Source organism: Panthera tigris, chromosome A1 (genome assembly GCF_018350195.1).
Source record: "Panthera tigris isolate Pti1 chromosome A1, P.tigris_Pti1_mat1.1, whole genome shotgun sequence".
In the NCBI taxonomy this organism is placed as follows: Eukaryota; Metazoa; Chordata; class Mammalia; order Carnivora; family Felidae; genus Panthera; species Panthera tigris.
In genome coordinates this window covers 161,117,724-161,142,852 of record NC_056660.1, presented here as the reverse complement: position 1 = coordinate 161,142,852, position 25,129 = coordinate 161,117,724, and the positions used below count along the sequence as shown (strand labels likewise).

Genomic DNA, 25,129 nt, shown 5'->3' with positions numbered 1-25,129 from the left:
TGGGAGAACATATTTGCAAATGATATATCTGAAGAAGAGTTAGTATTCAAAATATATAAAGAACTTATAAAATTCAACAGCTAAAAACTAAATAACCCAATTAAAAAATGAGCAGAAGACATGAATAGACATTTCTCCAAAGATGACATACAGATGGCCAATAGACACATAAAAAGACGTGTCTGATAATGTGCTCAACATCACACGTTGTCAGATAAAGGCAAATCAAAACTACAATGAAATATCACCTCACACCTATGAAAGTGGCTAAAACCAAAAACATAAACAACAGGAGCTGGCAGGGATGTGAAGAAAAAGGAAACCTGATGCATTGTTGGTGGGGATGCAAACTGGTCCTGACTGTGGGAAAGGGTGTGGAGATTTCCCAAAAACTTAAAAATAGAACTACCCCCACTACAGGGTATTTATCCAAAGAATACAAAAACACTAATTCAAAGGGATACATGTACCCCTGTGTTTATTGCAGCATTATATGCAATAGCCAAACAATGGAAGCAGCCCAAGTGTCCATGGATAGATGAATGGATAAAGAAGATGTGGTATATATATACACAATGGAATGTTATTTAGCCATAAAAAGAATGAAATCTTTCTATTTGCAACAACATGGATAGAGCTAGAGAATATAATGCTAAGCAAAATAAGTCAGAGAAAGACAAATATATTATGATCTTGCTCATATGTAGAATTTAAGAAGCCAAACAAACAAGGAAAGGCAAAAGAGAGAAACAGAGAGAGAGAGAGAGAGAGAGAGAGAGAGAGAGAGAGAGAGAGACAAACCAAGAAAGAAAGGCCCTTAACAAGAGAGAACAAACCAATGGTTATCAGAGGGGATGCGGATTATGGAATGAGAGGAATAGGGGATGAGGATTAAGGAGTGCACTTATCATGATGAAAAAATAAATAAAATAATAAAAAGAATGTTACATTAAAATGTAAATTGAATACAATTAATCAAGTAAGTGTATTAAGTGATCTAAAGGTAATATTGTATAATAATATCCAGCCAAAGCATACAGATTACCCTTCCAACATACCATGGAAATCTAAAAGGAATAAGCATGGACTTATTGATTCAGTTGAGAAACCTTTCTTAATAGGATGAATATAGCACTGCAGCCACTAAATTTAGGACAATGATGATTCCAATAAAACAAACATCAAAAATACATATAGTAAATCTCTCAATTGTGAGGCAAATTCTAAGGGTATTTCATTCTCCATCTTCCAAATTTCATTAAAATAACTATGGAACACATACATGATAATAAAAATCACAAAAGCCCTGAAGTCTAAAGATAAAATGAGGAACAAAATAGTATTTCTTGATATATGCTACATTAGAAGCCAACTTAGTCAGTGCTTTCAAAGTAGGCAGATGTAACTCTTTCAGGAAAGACTGGGAGATGGGCCATTTTGGCTGCTCACTCCATACTGAGCTGGCAGGAGGCAGGGCAGGGTATAGGATGTCTACTGAAGAGTGCCTTTGTGCTCACTAGCAACTGCTCCTTTGTGTGCCATAGTCTTGTAGGTCTCATGGACCCTAGCCTAACTAAAGCTGGGATTTGGGAGTTCCTTACCAAAAAATGTGTCTTCAGTCTTTCCTACCTGTTTTTGATGTTTGTGTTTTCTCATTCAGCTGAGTGTCTACAGAAGAAGGGAGCTCTGAATCTTCCCACGGTGCAATCAATCTTGGCTTCAACAACAAAAAAATTGATTCAGTGACAGGCATTATAAACTTTAAATTGTTCATTACTGGGGCTCCTGGGTGGCTCAGTCAGTTAAGCTTTGGAGTCCTGATTTTGGTTCAGATCATGATCTTATGATTAATAGTTCAGAGTCCCACTGTCAGGCTCTACACTGACATCAAGAAGCCTGCTTGGGATTCTCTCTCTCACTGCCCTTCCCTGCTCACCCTTTTTTGCTCACTCTCTCAAAATAAATAAATACACTTAAAAAAATAAAAATAAATTTTCAATTACTGAATTTTGTTGTCTGACTTTTAACAATGTTGGACTTTGTTCTGACAGGCTGTTGAGTTGCAGGAAAGTCCTACTGATCAGGTGTGGTTACAGGAGGAATCAACAAACTTTCTGTAAAAGGTGAGACAGTATCTATTTTAAGCTGTGCAGGCTAAATGGTTTCTATCTCAACTAATCAACTTTGTTGTTGTAGCACAAAAACTGCCATAGATAATATGTAAATAAGTGAGAAGAGCTGTGTTCCAAAAAAAACTTTATTTGCAAAATCAGGCAGTGGGTCAGATTTGGTTCTTAGTTTGCTTACCCCTAGTCTAGAGTAATCTATTCTAGGGATGTAGTTCAGCACAATTACTAAACCATGGCCTTACATCTCTACAATGTTCCTTGATTTTAATAAGGTTTCTTCACTGTCGTTGCTGGGTTTTTGAAGGATCTATGGCCCTTTTTGAGGTACAGAAATTGTTTGGCTTACAGTTACCTGTAAATTATTCTTTCCCCTAGAAATTTTTCTTTGCCTACTCTCATGGTGTTTAAGTTTACACATGTAGATTGGTATTGAGCCTAAGACTCCAAAGGATCCTTATGCAGATTTCCAGAGCTTTCTCTGAGTAACTCCCTCTTCACTTGCAATCTGCTTCCAATATTCCAGCCAGCATGGCTTCTCCAAACTTTAAACTAGGTAATTTGTGTTAGTCCTCCATGCTCTAGAATTTTAAAAATTGCCTGTAAGGAGAAAGCCACACTTAGTGACAACAGTTAACTCTTGTTTCTCTCCTCTCACAGTCCTGTGTTGTCTGAAACCCATGGTCTGAAAACAAATGTTTTGTTGAATTTTCTAGCTGTTCATGGAAGGAAGTAAGACCTTACCTGGAAGCATAAGTCCTCTATGTAGTTTTTATGAAGAAGCTTTTTATTGAGAAACTTGCTACCTATGCACATTCTTTCTGAGGAACACTTCTGGACATTTCTGAGGAAAAAAATACAGAATAGATAAATTACTATTTTTCTCTAAAATCTATAAGAAGTTAAAGGACTGTATCAGTTTTCCAGTGTGTTAGGATGGCAGAGTCCTACTTTTGAAGTACACCTTAGCAACACTGTATAGCCAAAAATGCTTTTATACATTGAGTGTGTATGTTGCTTGTTTGGAGAATCAAAACCACAACTATGTAAAAAAAATTAAAATTTAAGGTTTCATTGCATATTCTTACTGATTCTACTGGCTAGAAAGGTATTCAGTGGGAAAATGTGAAAGAAAAGTCAAGCTTTAATAGTGACTTTAGGAGTTTTTTGCCCTATCTAGCTATTCTATATCTAATATTGTCACTTTTTTCCTAAAACAGGTGATGTTAATATTTATAGTCATTTTAAACTCTATCTCTTTTCCTTCCCCATTTGCTATTGCTGGTATTTTGGGATTTCAAATATTAAATAACCTGCTTTCATTGTCACTATCTTGAGAAAGATGGCTGGTGTGTAGTCATAAACCCTCTCTGGCAATGCAGTTAGTGATACAGTCTCTCCATTAAGCCAGCTCTGCTATCCAAGCAGAGAGAATTTAACGACCTAGATATAACCACCGGGAGAAGCAAATAATGCAATCCTGGTTAACTTTCTGAAATATACTTTTATCTAACTTGAACTGCCAAATTTTATATGATAGCTGTGTTAGGGTTCTCTAGAGAAACAGAACTAATAAGGTATACACGTAGAGAGAGAAATGGGGGGAGCAGAGAGATATTTAATATAAAAATTGGTTCACACAATTATAGAGACTGGGGAGGCCAAAATCTGCAGTGTGAACTAGCAGGCGCAAGACACAGAAGAGCCAATGATACAGATGAAGTCTAAAGGCAGTTTGCTAAAGAATTCCTTCTTCGTCAGGAAGGTTGATCTTTTTGTTCTATTCCGGCCTTCAACTGATTTCATGAGGCCCATCCACTTTACAGAGAGCAATCTGATTTCCCCAAAGTTCATCAATTGAAATATTCATTTATCCACAAACACCCTCCAAGTTGACACAATAGCATGTACATTAATCCCTTACACCTTATTAAAATACTGACAAAAAGACAGGTAACTTAAAATAAATGTTTGATAAACTAACAAAGACATTCTCATTTTATAGGATGTAATGAAGAGGAGGGGGTGGAGGTTATAGAAAATCCATTAGAAGGGAATCACTGAAAAGCTGATGTAAAGGAAAACAGTAGGACTTTTCTTTTTCTTTTCTTTTCTTTTTTTTTGTATTCTGTTATTAAATCTCTATGTGTTTACTGTTGTCCCAGAGGCCTTACATATTAGTGGCACATAAAGATAGCTATGAAAACTCATGAGTGCTAATGATTTCAGACACTTCAAAGAATCATGTGTAAAAACCCTACAATTAGTGTGACAATTAATAAGCAGTTTTAATCATACCAGGGTAAGAGATTTTTCAACCTTAGCCTTCAGTGTTAACATTCCCAAAGAGAAAGCAGTATTATACACAGCAAAAATTAAATAATTAAACTTTGGTAAAGGTGTTCCTATTCTGACTCCCAATCAAGCAGAATCAGATATATATGTAAATCTGTAGATATATATTTAGGGTTTTCTGGGGGGTCATTTTCTGAACCTCTCTTATTGGTCCCAAGGCAAGAGTTAGAGTAATTTGTGAGGAATTCTCCCCAGCTAGATTACTGTCTTTTTTTATCCCTGGATACTTAAAATGTGTAAAATTCCTACACTTCCTTGATTCTTATCCTCTACCCTCAAAGCTTTATCCAGTGATTGGGAAAATTTTTGTTCAGCTATGCAATCATACTGGATGAAATGGAAAATAAAAAAGCAGAATCTTGTGCCTTTTGTGTCAAACACAGCACTCTTCCAAGTGCTCAGAGTTAATCGAGCCACCCCCATTTTCACAAGGTTCTAAAACATTCATTCAAAAACTGTCTCTCTTCAATCTATGAAAAAATAATAAAATGGCTCCTAATTCACTTGCATTTTTAAATCTTCATTCTTTCAAATAACCTGTCAAATATCTTTAAAGCTCTCATACCACATCTTATTTTTATATTTGGAAACAATACAAAGACCTATGTAAACATTAGAGTGAATAGATCATGTTAGAGTAATATCAATTAGATCTATTTTCATTAATCATATATTCAAATGTGTGCATTCAGGCTTTATATATGAATTTTCCCAAGGCAATATGAAAACATTTAGGTAAGTGTTGCTGAACATTACGTGCAACAGTGTGATCATTCATGAACATTTATATGGATCTTTCCTTGCCCATCCAAATAAATGCCACATTGAGCATTCAATATGTTTGAATGTGCAATATCTTACAAAAAAAATAATAATCTTTCTTCAAACCATAATGTTATACATTATCTTACTATTGGGCTTTTACTGTTGTATTAGAGTGTGATTCTGCACATATTATCTTTGGGATTTTATGCTATGAGCCATGGGATGCTCCTATACAGTGATGCTTGGATCATTTGACCTGAGCTTTATTATCTTACTACAAAGAGAAAATAGACAAGAGGTGCTTGCTACTTACATCACTGTCTCTTATTTTGATTGTTTCATTTAGATAGTAAATCTCAGTGGCATTAAAGGTGATCTTGAAGTTAAATATTGTAAAGGAATTCCAAAATTAACAATGGGCTGCTTTAAACTACAAGATGAACAAAATCCACTTAAAACTGTATTCATTTTTTTCTTCACTTCTATTTTACTTTAAACCTCCAAGAATTAATTAAACAGCCCATTTTTCTAAAGCCTACAAAGACACTAGGCTTGCTGAAGTCAGCCATAGTAAGCATCAGAAAAAAGCTGTATTTCCGCTATAAATTCCTGGATTTCTTGTAAGAAATATATTCTTATTCTTACAGAAATGTTAAATAACAAAAACACGTGTAACTTTAAACAGTGTCACCTACGTGAATATTAATTACAGTACAGAAAAAAAACTAATGAAACTTGAACCAACTTACTCAATACTTCCAGAAATTACGGTAAAAATGGGAAGGAAAAAAGGCTCTAAAATTATTTTAAATGCAAAATCAAAGAAGCAGTGACTAACCAACACAATGTCCTTTTCAATCACTTTCTGTAGCATATAATGTGATGGCCAACTCAGAGTTCTCCCTAGGATTGAGAAACGCAGGGAAGAGGCCAAGATGGTGGAACAGCAAGGAAGCTTTTTTTGTGTATCTCGTCCTTGAAATACAGACAGATCAACACTAAACCTGGACATCTAGAAAACTGACTTGAGGATTTAGACAACAATCTTCACAAGTTGAACCACAGAACTCAGCAGGTACGTGGCACAGAGAAGTGAACTGGGGGAGAGAGAAGCCACGGAGGGCAAGGAGATGTTTTTTGTTTGGGGAGAGAGGATGGAGACAGGGGGAGAGTATGGGAAAGCATCTTCCCCGCTCAGAAGCAGCTGGAGAGAAAAGAAAGAGTATGCAAGGGACTGAACAAAAAAAGGGAGAAAGGAGAAAGGAAAGGGTTTAAATTCCATTAAGACTCTAGAAACAGGTGGAGTGCAGAGACTGAAACTCCACAGCTCGATACCTGGTGGTGCTCTAATGGAAAGGGCAAATCCCCAGAAGCAGGGAGCGAGGCCCAAGGGGTCCATGGGCCACATGGGGAGAGGCAGTTTCCCTGCTGGGAGGACATTTGGTAGAGGCTATGTGGCCACCCCACAGGCAAAGGTCCCTGTGGACCCTGGAGAACAACCACATTTGCTGGTGCTGGAACATGGACGTTAAGGGGAAAGGCTGGTGCCAGATACATGTTGTGATTTACCATAATCCCTAAAACACTGCTGCTATAAGATTGTGGGAAATTTTTCCAGGGGTATGAGGGGGTGTAGCACCTAGCCACGGTTTCTGAGCATTGACAGCAGCACTGTCCTGGGAATGCTCCTGGGGGCAGACGGGCACCTGGCCATTGCTCAGTGAGACCCTACCCAGAAGGTCTGAGCAGATCAAAGCCACAGTCCTTCAGAAGTGAGGAGTTGGGAAACAGCCCCATTTGAAAGAAAACACAGGAGGGAGGTGCCACCTGGCAGCCTAATGGCTTGGTCACAGTGTAGAAGCAGGGAGTGGACAGAAGCCAGAGAAAAAGGAGGGGTGCTTGATTTCCAGTCATGGAGAGGACAGAGTTCTGATACCAGAGACTGGGTAGCTGGGAGACACCATGTTCACCCCTCCACGCATGTGCATGCACTCCTAAACTTGCGTCAGCAATCTACCCCAGTAAGCTAAGCAGTGCCATCTAGTGGAAAACCCTGCCCAACAGGGCCAACCGTGCTCTTGACAAACTCATTTATGCATCTGCTTAGTTTACAGACTATAAAGTGCTTCAAGCTTGACTTCTACAGGAAACCAGATATAATTTAAATCATAATTCCTGTTCACTGGTCTTTTATTAAATTTTTTCTTCTTTTTCTTTTCTTTTAGTTTATTGAATACAGAAAGAGAAAAAATTATTTTTATTTTCATTTTTTATTAAGAATAATTTTCTTTAATTTTCTTCTACATTTTTTATGTTTTTGTAAGTTTTTCAAATTCTACTTTACTTCTATCATTCCATTTTGTTCTATTTCATTTTTTCAATTTTTCAAACGTCTTCCTTTTTTCCTTTTTTTTCTTTTCTTATCACTCCCTTTTTTCTCTAATCTATCAAGATCCTTTCAACAACCAGACCAAAACACACCTAGGACCTAGATCATTGGTGTGATATTTTTGTGTGGTTGCTTTTAAGTTTTTAATTTTAATTTTTTTTACCTTATTATTTTCTTCCTTCAAAATGACGAAAAAAGGAATGCACCCCAAAAGAAAAAACAGGAAGAAATGACAGCCAGGGCTTAATCAACAAAGATACAAGCAAGATGCCTGAACCAGAATTTAGAATCATGATAAAAAGAATACTAGCTGAGGTTGAATATAGATTAGAATTCCTTTCTGTGGAGATAAAAGAAGTAAAAACTAGTCAGGGGGAAATAAAAAAGGCTATACTGAGCTTCAATCTCGAATGGATGCCACGGGTGCAAAGATGGATGAGGCAGAGCAATGAATCAGTGATATAGAGGACAAAGTTATGGAGAATAATGAAGCAGAAAAAATAGAGGGAGACTTACGCAAAAGAGCACGATTTAAGAATTAGAGAAATCAGTGACTCATTAAAAAGGAACAACATTAGAATCATAGGGGTCCCAGAAGATGAAGAGAGAGAAAAAGGGGTAGAAGTGTTATGTGAGCAAATCATATTGGAAACTTTCCAAACCTGGGGAAAGACACAGACACCACAATCCAGGAAGCACAGAGGACTCCCATTAGATTCAACAACAACCAACCATCAATAGGGTATATTCAATGCACTGAATCAGAAAAATACGCAGCCAGGAATCCTTTATCCAGCAAGGCTGTCATTCAAACTAGAAGGAGAGATTAAAAGTTTCCCCAGACAAACAAAAATTAAAAGAGTTCAAGAAATTTTAAGGGGGACTCTCTGAGGGGAGAAAACACAAAGAAAAAAAAAAAGAGACCAAAGCAACAGAGACTAGAAAGGACCAGAGAACATCAGAAACTCCAACTCTCCAGATGACATAATGGCAATAAATTCATATCTTTTAGTACTCATTCTAAACATCACTGGAATAAATGCCCAAATCAAAAGACATAGGGTAACAGAATGGATAAGAAAACAAGATCCCTCTATATGCTGTTTACAAGAGACCCACTTTAGACCTAAAAAAAAAATTCAGATTGAAAGTAAGGGGTTGGAGAAACGTCTATCTTGCTAATGGTCGACAAAAGAAAGCCAGAGTAGCCATACTTATATCAGACAATCTAGACTTTAAAATAAAAAAAAAAAAAAAACTCTAACAAGAGATGAATAAGGGCATTATATCATAATTAAAGGATCTATCCACCAAGAAGACCTAACAATTGTAAACATTCATGCTCCAAATATGGAGTGCCCAAATATATAAATCAATTAATCACAAACATAAAGAAACTCAATGATAATAATACCATAATAGTAGGGGACTACAACACCCCACATACAACAATGGACAGATCATTTAAACAGGAAATCAACAAGGAAACAATGGCTTTGAATGACACACTGGACCAGATGAACTTAATGGATACACTCAGACATTCCATCCTAAACAAGCAGAATACACATTCTTCTCTAGAGCACATGGGATTTTCTTCAGAATAGATCACATATTAGGACACAAAATCAGTCCTCAACAAGTACAAAAAGATGAAGATCATAGTGTGCATATTTTCAGACCACAATGCTATGAAACTTGAAATCAACCACAAGAAAAAATTTGGAAAGGTAACAAATACTTGGAGACTAAAGACCATCCTACTAAATAATGAATGGGCAAACCAAGAAGTAAGGAAATCGAAAAGTACATGAAAGCCAATGAAAATAAAACACCACAGCCCAAAACCTCTAGGACGCAGCAAAGACAGCCCTAAGAGGAAAGTATATAGCAATCCAGGCCTTCCTAAAGAAGGAAGAAATGTCTCAGATACACAACCTAACCTTACACCTTAAAGAGCTGGTAAAAGAACAGCAAATAAAACCCAAAACCAGCAGAAGACAGGAAATAATAAAGATTAGAGCAGAAAGAAATGCTATCAAAACCAAAAAAAAAAAAACAAAAACAAAAACAAAAACAAAAAACAAAAAACAAAAAACAAAAAACCAAAACAGTAGAACAGATCAATGAAACCAGAAGCTGGTTCTTTGAAAGAAATAACAAAATTGATAAACTCATAGCAAGTTTTATCAAAAAGAAAAAGGAAAGGACTAAAATAAATAAAATCAAGAATGAAAGAGGAGAGATCACAACCAATATAGCAGAAATAAAACAGTAAGAGAATATTATGAGGAATTATCCGTCAATAAAATGGGCAATCTGGAAGAAGTGGACAAATTCCTACAGACATATAAACTACCAAAACTGAAACAGGAAGAAACAGAAAATTGAACAGACCCATAACCAGTAAAGAAATTGACTTAGAAATAAAAAAAGTCCCAAAAAAACAAGAGTCCAGGGCCACATGGCTTTCCAGGGGATTCTACCAAACATTTAAAGAAGAGTTAACGTCTATTCTCTTGAAGCTTTTCCAAAAAAATAGAAATGGAAGGAAAACTTCCAAACTCTTTCTATGAAGCCCACATCACCTTGATTCCAAAACCAGACAAAGACCCACTAAAAAGGAGAACTATAGACCAATTTCCCTGATGAACATGGATGCAAAAATCCTCAACAAGATATTAGCCAACTGGATTCAACAATACATTAAAAAATTATTCACCACGACCAAGTAGGATTTATACCTGGGATGCAGGGCTGGTTCAATATGAGCAAAACAATTAACATGATTCATCACATCAATAAAAGAAAGGACAAGAACCATATGATCCTCTCAATAGATGCAGAGAAAGCATTTGACAAAATACAGCATCCTTTCTTGATAAAAACCCTCAAGAAAGTAGGGACAGAAGGAGCATACCTCAAGATCATAAAAGCCATATACAAGCAACCCAAAGCTAATATCATCCTCAATGGGGAAAAACTGAGAGCTTTCCCCCTAAGGTCAGGAACATGACAGGGATGTCCACTCTCACTACTGTTATTTAACGCAGTAAAGGAAGTCTTAGCCTCCTTAATAAGACAACAGAAACAAATAAAAGGCATCTAAATCGGCCAGGAGGAGGTGAAACTTTCACTCTTTGCAGATGACATGATACTCTATATGGAAAACCCAAAAGATTCCACCAAAACACTGCTAAAACTGATCAATGAATTCAGCAACGTCGCAAGATATATGATCAATGCAGAGAAATTGGTTACATTACTATATATCAATAATGAAGAAACAGAAAGAGAAATCAAGAAATTGATCCCATTTACAATTACATGAAAAACCATAAAATGCCTAGGAATAAACCTAACCAAAGAGGTGAAAAATCTAAACACTGAAAACTATAGAAAGGTTATGAAAGAAATTGAAGAAGACACAAAAATACGGAAAAATATTCCATGCTCCTGGATTGGAAGGAAAAATATTGTTAAAATATCAATACTACCCAAAGCAATCTACATATTCAATTCAATCCTTATCAAAATAACACAATACTTCACAGAGCTAGAACAAACAATCCTAAAATTTGTATGGAACCAGAAAGGACCAAATAGCCAAAGCAATCTTGAAAAAGAAAACCAAAGCTGGAAGCATCACAATCCCGGACTTCAAGCTGTTTTACAAAGATGTAATCATCAAGACAGTAAAGTACTGGCACAAAAACAGACACTGAGATCAATGGAACAGAATACAGAACCCAGAAATGGACCCACAAACGTATGGCCAACTAATCTTTGACAAAGCAGGAAAGAATAAACAATGGAATAAAGGCATTCTCTTCAGCAAGTGGTGCTGGGAAAACTGGACAGTGACATGCAGAAAAATGAACCTGGACTACTTTCTTACACCATATACAAAAGAAAACAAAACGAAACAAAACAAAAAAAAACCTCAAAATGGATGAAAGACCTAAATGTAAGACAGGAAGCCATCAAAATCCTTGAGGAGAAAGCAAGCAAAAACTCTTTAATCTTGGCCGCAGCAAACTTCTTACTTAACACGTCTCCAGGGTCAAGGGAAACAAAAACAAAAATGAACTATTGACACCTCATCAAAATAAAAATCTTCTGCACCGCAAAGGAAACAATCAGCAAAACTAAAAGGCAACTGACAGAATGGCAGAAGATATTTGCAAGCAACATATCAGATAAAGGGTTAGTATCCAAAATCTATAAAGAACTTATCAAACTCAACACCCAAAAAATAAATAATCCAGTGAAGAAATAGGCAAAAGACATGAATAGACACTTCTCCAAAGAAGACATCCAGATGGCCAACTGACACATGAAAAAATGCTCAACATCACTCATCATCAGGGAAATACAAATCAAAACCACAATGCGATCCCGCCTCACACCTGTCAGAATGGCTAACATTAACAACTCAGGCAACAACAGAGGTAGGCAAGGATGCAGAGAAAGAGGATCTCTTTTGCACTGCTGGTGGGAATGCAAACTGGTGCGGCCACTCTGGAAAACAGTATGGAGGTTCCTTAAAAAATCAAAATAGAACTACCCTACGACTGAGCAATTGCACTACTAGGTATTTATCCAAGGGAAACAGGTATGCTGTTTCAAAGGGGCACATGCACCCCAATGTTTCTAGCAACACTATTAACAATAGCCAAAGTAAGGAAAGAGCCCAAATGTCCACTGATGGGTGAATGGAATAAACAGATGTGGTGTACACACACACACACACACACACACACACAACACACACACACACACACACAATTGAATATTACTTGGCAATCAAAAAGAATGAAATCTTGCCATTTGCAACTACATGGATGAAACTAGAGGGTATTATGCTAAGCAAAATTAGTCAGTCAGAGAAAGACAAATATCATATGACAGCACTCATATGAGGAGTTTAAGATACAAAACAGATGAACATAAGGGGAGGGAAGCAAAAATAATATAAAAATGGGGGGAGCAAAACATAAGAGACTCTTAAATATGTAGAACAAAGAGAGGGTTGCTGGAAAGGTTGTGGGAGGGGGGATAGGCTAAATGAGTAAGGGGCATTAAGGAATCTACTCCTGAAATAATTGTTGCACTATATGCACTAACTTGAATGTAAATTTAAAAATAAATACAGAATTAAAAAAAATTTTTAAAAAACTTTAAAATTATAAAAAAGAATAAAAGCATATAGATTAAGAAAAAAAAAGGATTGAGAAACCAATTCTCCCACATTTTGAGAATGCCAGTAGCTAACTCTCTCTAGAAATTCCCTTTAGCTGAAGAAAGCATCTATACTTAGGTCATATCCCATCCCAAAGTAGAAATCTACCCATTGTCAAAACAGGAGTATATAGTCATGGCTCCTTCATCGAAAGGCAAAGCCACTGCTAAGGGGCATCCTAACTCCCCTGCTTCCCAGGACACCACATAAATTCATCCATGTAACTGCTTTGAAGTTCTGTTTCTTTCTTTGTCTAATTCTAGTGCCTTTACTCCTACAAAATGCTGATATTGAAGGTACAGACCAAAACACTTCCCACATGGAAATCTCCATCTGAGTCTGTTTTCCATAAATCCTGACTTAAGACAATTAGTGTCAGTCATAGTCTAAGTATATAGTTTTAATATGGGACCATGAAGCTAAATACCATGTGAACAAATTGGCAAGGAGGACTTCATAACTGGCAGTAGGTGGAGCTCTTCAATTATACCAGTGCATTTGTTAAAACACCTGTGGTAAACTGGTTTGGTATGCTGGTGCAAATGAATGTACTCACAAATGCAGTATCTCAGGATTTTGAGTAGCTGAGGGAAGCATTAGAAGGAAATTACATCAGATATCTCCTACTGAGTGACTTTGATGCATCAGAGAAGACCAATAGAAGGCTGTGGGTGATGAATCACCAATTGGAGGTGAAATGTGAAATTCAGAGGGCCCCTATGGCAGCTTACTAAAGATACTCTTATCTCATGCAACTGGAAGCAGGAAAAAAAACCCTGAGAATTTGGCCCAGGAATTAATTATAATACATCAGAGAGCCTTCCAGAGAAGGTTGAACTGTCAGTTTTTCCAACAAAGGATGTGCCAGTGATAGATTCTTGGTTGAAAAGAGTGAGACCCTTTAGGTTTGAGTTGGGAACATCTGGGTTGCTGAATTCATAAACAATAGCTCCAGATCCCTTGAATCCTCTGGCATTTCTAAAAAGGGTTGGGGGGCGCCTGGGGGGCGCAGTCGGTTAAGCGTCCGACTTCAGCCAGGTCACGATCTCGCGGTCCGTGAGTTCGAGCCCCGCGTCAGGCTCTGGGCTGATGGCTCGGAGCCTGGAGCCTGTTTCCGATTCTGTGTCTCCCTCTCTCTCTGCCCCTCCCCCGTTCATGCTCTGTCTCTCTCTGTCCCAAAAATAAATAAAAAACATTGAAAAAAAAATTAAAAAAGTTAAAAAAATAAAAATAAAAAGGGTTGGTATGCCTTCACTGCTTGAAAATGATGCAGTGATCACTGCTTCATGGGACATCATGAACACCCCTCAGCACCTGGCTGTAGCTCCTCATTTAGTCTCTAAACTGGGAAAGTGTGAGGGATGCTAAGGGAGATAAGGGACTATAGACCCCAAAGGAACCTGAGGTCATTCCCAATAAACTTCTAGTGGGTTCTGCAGGACCTAGCCAATATACACTTGAAGGAGTTGGGAAAATATGTTTGGGACTACATCCTGAGAGTCCTACATCAAAAAAGGTAGAACATGAAATTGGATAAGGAATTGTTAGTTTAATTGATAAGGAAGAACTATCCCATTATAAAGGATTTGAGACTTTGACAAAGACCTCAGAAAACAGTACTAATACACTTTCAAGATGATTCTTGGAAGCTTAGAGAAAATGATAGCCAATAATAAGTAAAGTAGAAAAACCAAAACTGCCATGGCAGACATGAAAAAAAGGAATTTAAAAAATTCACAAAAGTGACCAAGCTACTGGATATACTATGTAAGGCTAGACAACTTAGAACTGCATTCTAAGGTAAAACCTGGAATACACCCCAATTATAAAAACAATAGGAACACACTAGTAAAAGAAACACCATCATCCTTGAGACAATCAATGGCAACTGTCTTCTGTTGGTAGGGCTCATAGCATTTATAATAATAAGTGCTATTATAGAACTGTGTTCTCAGAAGGTAAGAGGGATGATAGAATCTAGAAAATATAGAGGTCAAAGGCAGCATCTAACCATCAGAAGCAAATTGGGTGCAATTGTTATAATGAGTGACAAAATTGGAGTGGCTGTCATGGGTACTCCTAGAGAGTTATGGAAATGGTTACCTTTCAGGCAATGTGAAATAATACAAAGGTACTAGGATTAATCCAAGATTTGGAACTGGCTTACTTGCTACCCAGTAGGCAAAGAAGATACAATCTTGAAAGGAAGGTAGGACATTAGTGCAAATTGTGGCCCAACTCCTAGTAATTTCACTAGTGGTGACCTGGAAAGATGTTCCAGTGGGTGAGAACACCTTTGCAGGTGTGATGGTATACATGTTAGAGGCAGGAGGATTAAATGTGGAATTCATGTGACATACTTGGATACTTCCTGTTACTCCATCCCTCTAATGTAAGTGTGAAGAGACACATGCAGCAACCTTGTCCCAGGAAGATTATGATTACCACGGAGTCAGAACACTCATGAATGAAGGTTTGGGTCAAACCACTAAGTAAGCTACCAAGACCTTCAAAGATGATAGCTGAGGGTTAGAGAAGGAGAGAGGGACAGTGAGTATTAAGATATAGCCCTGTGACCATCTGCAGTGACAGGGGCTATATATTTTTTAATTAACTACTGCCTTCTAAGATTCCTCCCAGAAAGAGAGGCCCTTGAGAATCCTACAAGAAGCGCTTCTCCAACATGTGCATAGAAGCGAATCTGGAGCAGGGAGTAGGTGGGGATAGGTAGTGACAAGAGCCATGAAAATGTACTGTTGACACATCCTGCTTCAGAAAGCATAAATGATAGAAGACCCCAGATACTACACTGTGAATTTACAACCCCATTCCTGCCAAGGCCACACTTCCTACGGGCTACTACCAACTAATTACTAATTAGGGCAGAAATATTCATGCCCTCTAATGGGAAATTTTGTCTCAAGGATTCTCCATACACTTGACCGAAACCCTCATAGTTGTACTAAAGGCTGAGATTTCATTTCCTATTCGGCCCTTTTCCCTTTCCGCCTTCCTTCAGAGGTGTAACATTGCACGAATTTGATGGTTCTCCCTGCCTCCTCTGGCTGCTTCCTTGTATTCCTTCCTCCAGTATATCTTGCAAGTCTAATCCTGCCTTGGCTTCTGCTTCTTAGATGAAATGAATTAACACTATGTGATCTCTAATAGATGGGAAATGCTTAGGGCTAGTCTCATGTTCTCATTAAGTTCTGAATGTATTCCATGTTCTGGATTGAAATGCAGGAATTTAAAAGCAAAACAGAACAGAGTTTGCTGAACTGCAGAGAAGATACTTGTGTTCTAGACCTGCAAATCAGCTGGAATTTCAGGACAAGTAACAGAAGAGGTAGAAATATGCAAAGCAGTAGCCCCAGAATTCTACATGTGGTTTCCCACACATTACAGCATGAGGACAGAACTGTGCATGTACTCAGGGGGTCTTAAAAAGACCCAACAGAAGGTAATTAACTGCTGCAGGATAAGACCTAATGGAGGTCATGTGAGGGTGGGAGATTTTGGAGTTATAACACATCCAAGGCTTCCTATAATAAATTATCTATCCCCACTAGCTGCTCTACAATAAAAAGAAATGAGACATGCAAAACATGTAACCCCACAGTTAAGCAAAAAGGGCACATAGAAACATAGCCCAGTATAAGCCAGATACAGAAATTATCAAAAAGAATTTAAAAGAGTTAAAGCAAATATGACAAAGGTGTTACGGAGAAAATTGGACATGATGAAGGAGCAGATGGGGACTCTGAGAACTGCTATGAAAATCTATAAAAGTGAACCAAATGGAAACACAAATATACAAACAAATATCTGAAATGAAAAATTTAATGAGCAAGCTTAGTGGGAGGTTAGATATAGCATGAGAAAATGTTAGTGAATTTGAACACAGTCCAATAGAAATGATCAAACCTAAAGAATAAAGAGGAAAAAAAAGTTGGGAGAAAAATATAAAACAGGCTCAGTGGCCAGTGTTAAAATAGCAATTGATATGATACATGTCATTAGTGTTTCAGAGGAGAGGAAAGAAGAAAATGGGTCAGAAAAAGAGTTCAGTTGAAGAATGATGGCCCAAACTTTGCTAAACTATGTGAAAAACGTCAGCCTATGATCCAGAAAGCTTGTTAAACAACTCCTACATACATAATAATCAGACAGCTGGAAATTAAAGATAAGAAACAAAATGCTGGAGAAATATTAAAAGACACATACTTATGTAGGAACAAATATAGGAATCACAGCTGCCTTCTCATTAAAAAGATAGAGAGGGAAATAAATACAATGAAATAACATCTGTAAAGTGCTGGAACAAGAACAATAAATATTATCCCATAGGTGTTCTATATCAAGCAAAATTGTCCTTCCAAAAGTTGGGACATGTTCCCAGCAGACCTGAATTACAGAGGATATTAATGGAAGTGTGTAGGTAGAAGAAAAACAATGCCACATGGAAATTCATATTTGCATAAAATACTAAAGAGGATGGTAAACATATGGATAAATATAAACAAATATTTTCAGTTTGTACTATCTTAAAATTTTTAAATGTCTACCAATTGAAACAAAAACAATAACAGTGTATTGTGTGGTTTATTATATATTCAAAGGGACACTATATGACAAAAGCACAGTGGTAATAAATAGAAGTATATACTTGTAATTTTCTTACATTTTAATGAACTGTCATAATATGCTTTATGAATGAACATTTCTAACTCTTAATCCTCTTCATGGAGATAAAAAGTACAACATAGGAAATATACTCTATAATATTATAATAATGTGACTATACTTATCAGGGTGAGCACTGAGTAATGTATAGAATTATCAAATCATTATGTTGTATACCTGAGACTAGTATAATATTGTATGCAAACTGTACTTCAAAAAAATGAACATTCTAACATGCATAGCAACCATTCTATGAAAGTAATAAATAGAAATATGTCTAAATATATAAATAAAATGAAATGGTAAAAATGTTGGAATAATCTAAAAGAGGGTGGGAAAGACAGGAAAGAAAGAAAAGAAGCACAATAATTAATCAAGTAGAAAAGTAATATCAAATTAATATACCTAAACAAAAGTATATTCAAAATTGGTTAAAATCAAACAGACTTTAAAAAAATTAGACTAAAAACTCTAAATAAAATGAAAAATTATAAAATTTGATTTAAAAAAATCAAGGCTTAATTATAGGCTGTCAATAATTTCTCCTTAAATATAAAGGCAAAGATAAGTTGAAAGCAAAAGAAGAAAAAGGGTAGAATTTACACAAAGGATACAAGAGTGCTGATGCATAGGGGCATTTGTACCCCAATGTTTATAGCAGCACTTTCAACAATAGCCAAATTATGGAAAGAGCCTAAATGTCCATCAATTGATGAATGGATAAAGAAGTTGTAGTTTATATATACAATGGAATACTACTTGGCAATGAGAAAGAATGAAATATGGCCTTTTGTAGCAATGTGGATGGAGTTGGAGAGTGTTATGCTAAGTGAAATAAGTCATACAAAAAAGACAGATACCATATGTTTTCTTTCTTATGTGGATCCTGAGAAACTTAACAGAAGACCACGGAGGAGGGGAAGGGGAAAAAGAAAGTTACAGAGAGGGAAGGAGGCAAACCATAAGAGACTCTTAAAAATTGAGAACAAATTCAGGTTTGATGGAGGGTGGGAGGGAGGGGAATGTGGGTGATGGGCATTGAGGAGGACACCTGTTGGGATAAGCACTGGGTGTTGTATGGAAACCAATTTGACAATAAATTTCATATTAAAAAAAGGAAGAAAAGGTATATGATAATGCAAATTATCAATAAACAAAATATTGAAAACTCTCAAAACTAAGTCATGAAAGAGAAGCTACTAATGGTTTTATATAACCATTCCCATGGAGCTTAAGAATAGGATAAACTCATCTACAGTGAGATAAATGATAAAGAATCATTACATATGGTAGGCAGAGAAAGTAAAAAAGTACAGAAGGCATTTCTGGGCTGATGGGAATGATCTATGCTTGGACCAGAGTGCCAGTCATAACTTACGGATTTTACCATACTCATCAAATTGCCCCCTTAAGAAGAGTACATTTCAATGAATGTAAATTATATCAATAAAATTAAAATGACTCTCCCCACAGTCCACATTAGACAATGAGAAAGAGTAACTAAACTCATTGTTATGCTTTTGTGAACACCTTTATTCCGCTAATTGTTCCTTTGTTTACTTCTTTCCCCCCTGATCAGATATTTTGGGTTGTTGGCTTGATATTTCAGAGTTTTTACATCTGCCTTTCAAATGTAAACATTATTAACTTATTGAGGTGATATAATTAAGGGAAAACTGTCTCCAAGATTGAGATTCAGGAATATATGTGTGTCATGTTTGTTCTCTGGAATTATAGTGGAGTACACCCTCTAAATTTTTTAGAGTGGAGTTAGTAATGGTTGCCTCCTGAGAGAATTTTTAAAATTAAAGAGCAGAGACACAGTTGTTATATGAAGAAGACCCAATAGCTACATAGCCATGAAGACATAAATGTAACCTGACTATGGATTAATAATACTAAAGAATAAATATGCCAATCATAAATGGTGAAGAGTAAACCAGAAATAGTACAGAAAAGAAACCTGAGCTATAAGTTTGGCAGTTCCTACCCAATCACAGTCCTATGGAAAGAGAGCTTTGGCCATCAGGCTTCAAATACATTTAGTTCATTGGCAAAACCATTCCTAGGCTGAGATGAATAAAATAAGCTATTAGCTATTAATAATGTGAGCCTACCCTTCGACACATGGAACATCATCATATATTTGAGTCAGTAAATTTGGTGGTCAGACACTAGGATCATGAAAGTTTTACCATAGAATTGCTATTATGTGAGCGTTTTAGGAATATGGACTAGTTAACTTTTCTAACAGTACTATTCCCATTGCTTCACCTGTTTTTATTTTCTATGATTTTTACAGAAAGATTCTTGACATTTATTCTTTCTTTAAATCTCCTCTCCCTTTGGACCCTGCAGACTGTCAGCATTTGTATTTCTATCCGTGGCAGATAACATGTCTATCTGCCCAGTACAGATTTATCTCCTAATGATTATTTTCCTAACGGATCTATCTATTATAACGTTTTATCTTGTGTTAAGATCTCAGTGCTACATTCCAGTGGTAGGATTTATTTTAGGTGCTAAATTCTTGCTTTTTTTTCCTGGTAAGGGCCTTACCTCGCCTAATTTATGAACATGGGGCACACAGAGACCTCCTGAAGCATATGCCATGGTACTATCTCATTGATTTGGGGCTTGCCCACAGTACAAGCTTTAGCCAAAGGAATGTGAGGGAACATAACATACAGAAACTTTAGGAGGCATCAAGAGTTCTTCTTTTTTGGATGTCCCAAATAAGGCACACTTTTTGAGGCTGGAATCTGGAATGAGAAGACATGTAGCAGAGCCATAGAAGTTGACCACAGCCACTGACATCTATTATGAAAAAGAAATAAATGTGTGTTATAGTAAACCACTGTGATTTGGGGAGGGTCACTTGTTATTAATAAAGCTAACTAGTAAAATTCATATACTGGATTAGGAGATAATCAAAATGAAATACTGTAACAGCAAACTTGAATTGCTAATTTGAAGCCATTTTAGAGGTTGTGTCAAGTAAGAGTGAAAAATATACTGTTTAAACAAAAATAAAAATAAGATTAAGGTTACTTGAAATTCACATTCATATAAAATAAGAAAAAAAATCTTAAATAAGAAGGTATCTGCGATCTAGAGTTACTAAAAAAATATTATTTCTTTGCCCTTTGGTTATAACAATTTAAGATTAAGTAACTAGCTAGTCTTCTCATCACTTCATGATCACTTTTGAGCCTTTGAGGAGAGATCACTCCTTCTCCAGCAAGCAGTCACAAGAGAAGTCTATTTTTCTTTGGCATGTCAGGTAAGTCATTGTCAGTGAAGGAAACTATCCCTTTTGGTTCCCCTTTACATATACAAACAATCTATTTATGTCATCAGTGTTATCTTCATCGCCTCCTGTTGTCATCTACAGACCACCTATTCACTGTCATTAATTAATGGCCTGCTCAATTTGTGTAATCCACACTTAACTCCTATTATTCTTAGTGACTTCCAGTAGTCACACAGACAATTTATCTAAAACCCTAGACTTTCTGCACTTCTTGTTTTTCTCATCTCTAGCAAAATTTGGTTTCACTTCAATTCAATCTCCCATTAGTCTACCATTCCCATAATAATTTTGCATCCTGCACAATCATTAACGTATTTTCCCCCAAATCCAAGTTGTAAGTAACTCACTCTCTTAGTACTACCTATCACCTTTCCAGCTTACTTTCTCTGGCAGCCCCTTAAATTTAGTATATTGTATTGAAATTTCATCCCACAGGGTTGTAGACTTTATCTTAATGCATCTGTCCTCTTATGTTTTCCCTTCCCTTTTTTCCATATTAGATTATCATCTTAGTTCATCATTATTTTCATTAGTTTTTTAAGTACAGTAATTACAAGTCTTATTTTCTCTCCTTCTGCCGTACTTGTTCGCAAAACCTCAGCCCTGGTTGAATTCAAGTATATATTTCTGTTGTCTAAAGCCTGTATAACTCAACTCAGCTGAAAATAGTCATTGTAACCACACTGACAAGTCTCTGTTTAAATTCATGAGGTCAAGCCTTAAATAGACAAGCAGCACTACCTAAAAGTAATATTACATGTTCTAAATAAGTTTGCTTTCCCAGACTTTGGTGTAAATAATTCAGAAATTTGCTTTCAACAAATACCTTATTATACAGTATCTTCCATTTTGCTTAGTTTATTATGCATGATATAATGGCTTCCATTGTATTCTTTATTTTCTGACATTTCTGCCTAGCCATTCACTACTTCTTGCCCTTTGTACTTGCTATTCTCTCAGCCTACAATGCTCTTACCCAGTTCATAGCTCCCTCTTATTCCACAAGTCTCACTTCAAATGTCACCTCCTCAGAGAGCCCTTCTCTGACCATCTTGTTCAAAGAACAGCTCCTTTATTACCCTGTTATATCACCTTGTTGCTCCTTCACGGCACTAATCACAATATGTAATTACCTCATTTTTTTCTTTTTCTTTCCTTTTGTCATATCTTTCTGCATGTAGAAATTAAACTTCTCAAAAGGAGGAGGAGTTTGTGCTGTATTCTGCTGTATCTTCAGTGCCAAGTATAATGTCTGGCAAATAGTATGTACTCAAGGAATATTTTTTGTCTAATGAGTAAATGAGTATGAGAGAAGCAAAATATCCCACCCCAAAATATACTACTTTGACATATTATTTTAAATTAAAGTTATTTAAAAAACAGCGGGTATAAGAAGGACACTCTAAGCTCCTTTGTTCAGCTGAAAGCAAGAAACAAAAGGTACCCTACCTGTATCAGGAGTTAGAAGGCAACTTTATCATCAGAGTTAGGGACAGCAAGGAATATTCCAAGCTCAAAATTCTTTGTGTTGCCAATTCATCACAAATTTATTTTTTCATTGCCTAAAAGGTATAAAAGGTTCCAGCTTTGGTCATTTCTTTTAGCCTCATATATTTATGAATATATATATATATATATATATATATATATATATATATATATAATTAAATTTGTTTTTCTCCCATTAATCTACCAGTCAAAGAACCTAGAAGGGAAGGAAAGGTTTTTTTCCTCTACAAATCAATACCCTATACAAATCACTTCATAACACATTAACTGTTTTTTTTAATAAGTAAAGTAAGAAGATAATAGTAATAAATGGCTTTCAAAGTCTCCTGTGGGCTTCTGGTTCCCTCTTTAACCCCTTACCTATAGGTTGGGAATAAGTGTACCATGAAATTAAGTGAGTAGTTGAATTTACTCATTTGAAGCGTGTTTTTACATGTGAGCTACCATTTGTCATCAGAGAACCCATGATATAAGGCTAGTTCTGAGGCTTCCTATGGGTAAATTCATCTTCAGAAGGATTTCAACATCCATGGATAAGAGTCACCAACTTCCCAAACACCTCTGCTCACCTCAACAGACATATGACAAGTGTCTATAATACCAAGGACACACATTCAAAATCTTCATGGGTTCTAGGTTAGTCCCGAAAGGAATTCTACACACCAGAAATGTTATTTAAAAAAATATATAATAATCCATTCACCCCTGAGAATTCCGTATAAGTTCACTTCTCTGTCAAAAAAATTATAAGTGAATAAATCCAATCTACTTTCTTCATATCTCCATCTAACACATGCAGTCAAAGGTAGTTTTGCATTCAGGTCATACAAGAGGTGTAAAATGAGGTACAGGTCAGATGTGAATTAGACTCATTATTATTTCTTTATTCCCACAGGCTCCCTCCAATAAATATGTATTGATTCATTCTCCCAGAACAACTTTTTCCTGCTGACAGAGTAGGCAGGCATCCATAGACTCAGCAATCAAAATTTTAGCTCATAAAGGCTTTGTTTATCAAAATTATCAATATTTCAATCCATTAAACAGGTAAATCATAAAATGTGTATCCTTGAACAGAATTATTTACTTGAAGTATTACAAATTCAAATATATGTAGGGACCAAGTAAATAAATGAATAAAAAATTCTGGAATAAAATAAATTAAAGGGAGAGATGAAACTACCTAACTCTACTTAATTGTTACTACCAGAGTAGGTGAGTTTGGTATTAACAAGTTTTATGGTATTTTAAAAAAAAATTTAAAATATTGGTGACTTGCTGTGTGTGTATGTGTTTGTGTGTATTTTATTTTTTAAAAAAAATTTTAAGTTTATTTATTTATTTTGAGAAAGAGAGAGAAAGTAAAAGCTGGAAAGGGCCAAAGAAAGAGGGAGAGAGAGAGAATCCCAAGCAGGCTCTACTCTGACAGCACAGAGCCCGACACAGGGCTCAAGTCCACAAACCATGAGATGATGATCTGAGCCAAGACCAAGAGTCAGATGCTTAACCAACTGAGCCACCCAGGAGCCCTTGTGTGTGTTTAATTTTAATCCATTTTGCAAGAAAACAAACATCTTCTGTGGCCTTTACCAGTTAATAATGCTTACCAGTTTAACAGTTAACAATGACCTCAATAGTATTTTTCTTTAGAATCTTCAAATAATAAACATTAATGAATCATTTAAAATGACTGCTTCACAAATTTCAATTTACATAGGACTGTTCCATGTTATAATTATGTACACTGAAACAATATTTTCCAGAGATACTCATTGTATACTATTATAACTATAAAAGCAATTACAGAGATGTGTGTGTATGTGTGTGTATGTGTATATATACACATATACTAATAATTTTTCAACCTTGAACAATTTATACTGCTTTTTCTCCTTTGCTTTTATTATGGTGAATTTAAAATTATATAAAAGGAAGTTGAGTTGCATTCAAGAAGAACTAAGTGGGAAATTACACTGGGAAATATAAGAAAAGAAAGATAATAAGACAGGAGGAAGAAATTCTATCTAAATCAGATACAAGAGAGGCATTTAGAAAGTTCACAAAAATTAAAGAAATTATAACCTTAAACAACAAACTCTCTAAATAGTAACATAGAAAATTATCTAGTAAGTGATCACTATTCAATGGAAAAGCAGTTTGGGGTAGTATTTAGCCTGATAGTTACTCTCTTCTTACCATTCAGTTCCTCCCCTCACCACTGGGAGAACACACAAAAAAATATTGCCATGTTATCATGTGGATCAACAAAGATTTCCCAAAACATGTGTAGGATAGTGTGTCTGTTTATTTTGACATTTCATGGGTCTGTGCAATACAAAAAAGTAGCAAGAGCTAGTATTATAGAACTAAAGGGGTTAAGAGTCTATAAACAATTAAAATGTTGGTTGTGAGCAAGTGAAATACCCATTCCAAACTGGGGTATATTTGACTAGTAGCAGTTAAAAGATGTTTTACAGAACATTGCAAATGAATATTATAAATTAAAGAATATTTGACTAATAGTACTTAAGAATTGTATCTTCTAAGGACATTCACATTTAAATAGAGATCAAGTACTAAATGCAAAGGATAATAAACTACCATGGGTTAGATAATGGGGAAGAACTGAGAATGGTTATGATGGGATTTATCCTGTTCCAGAAATTATACTAGATTCAAAATTGTATCTTGCATTTAAAGTGAAGGTCACCCTTCTGTTGTAAGCTTATTATATTTGATTATTAAGG

The 25,129-nt window shown here is 36.0% G+C and overlaps 1 long non-coding RNA gene across 1 annotated transcript; it reads right to left on the bottom strand.

Moving 5' to 3' along the window:
* Positions 1-1,354: 1,354 nt before the first annotated feature.
* On the bottom strand, positions 1,355-22,425 carry LOC122239813. Its single transcript, XR_006219203.1, has 4 exons — positions 22,323-22,425; positions 20,249-20,377; positions 2,871-2,970; positions 1,355-1,717 (listed from the first exon to the last, which is right to left on the bottom strand). It is a non-coding gene; the product is annotated as an uncharacterized LOC122239813 (long non-coding RNA).
* Positions 22,426-25,129: the final 2,704 nt, after the last annotated feature.